The sequence below is a fragment of the Myotis davidii genome, unplaced genomic scaffold (assembly GCF_000327345.1).
Source record: "Myotis davidii unplaced genomic scaffold, ASM32734v1 scaffold399, whole genome shotgun sequence".
NCBI lineage: Eukaryota > Metazoa > Chordata > Mammalia > Chiroptera > Vespertilionidae > Myotis > Myotis davidii.
This window is the reverse complement of record NW_006292094.1, coordinates 6,454,072-6,454,366: the sequence shown is the minus strand read 5'-3', so window position 1 is coordinate 6,454,366 and position 295 is coordinate 6,454,072.

Below are 295 nucleotides of genomic sequence, written 5' to 3'. Positions count from 1 at the left end.
CCTCTGCGGGCTCGAGCGGTGCTCGCTTGGGAATAAGGGGCCGAGGCGCCCGTTTAATCAGGAACCCGCTTGATTTGGGCCGAAGGATTAATCGCAGGTGACACCGGCCCTCCCAGGGCTGACAGAGCTGTTCTCATCCGGTGTCAGCTCGATCGCAGGAGCTGTCACGGCCTCGCCCCGGGGAGCACAGGACACGCTTCTCTGGAGGACGCCGTCTCCTTGGTGTCCCCAAGGCCTCCCTGTTCGGCGGCCGGGACAGGAGCAGCTGCCCGCTGCGGGCACCGTGGGGAGGGCC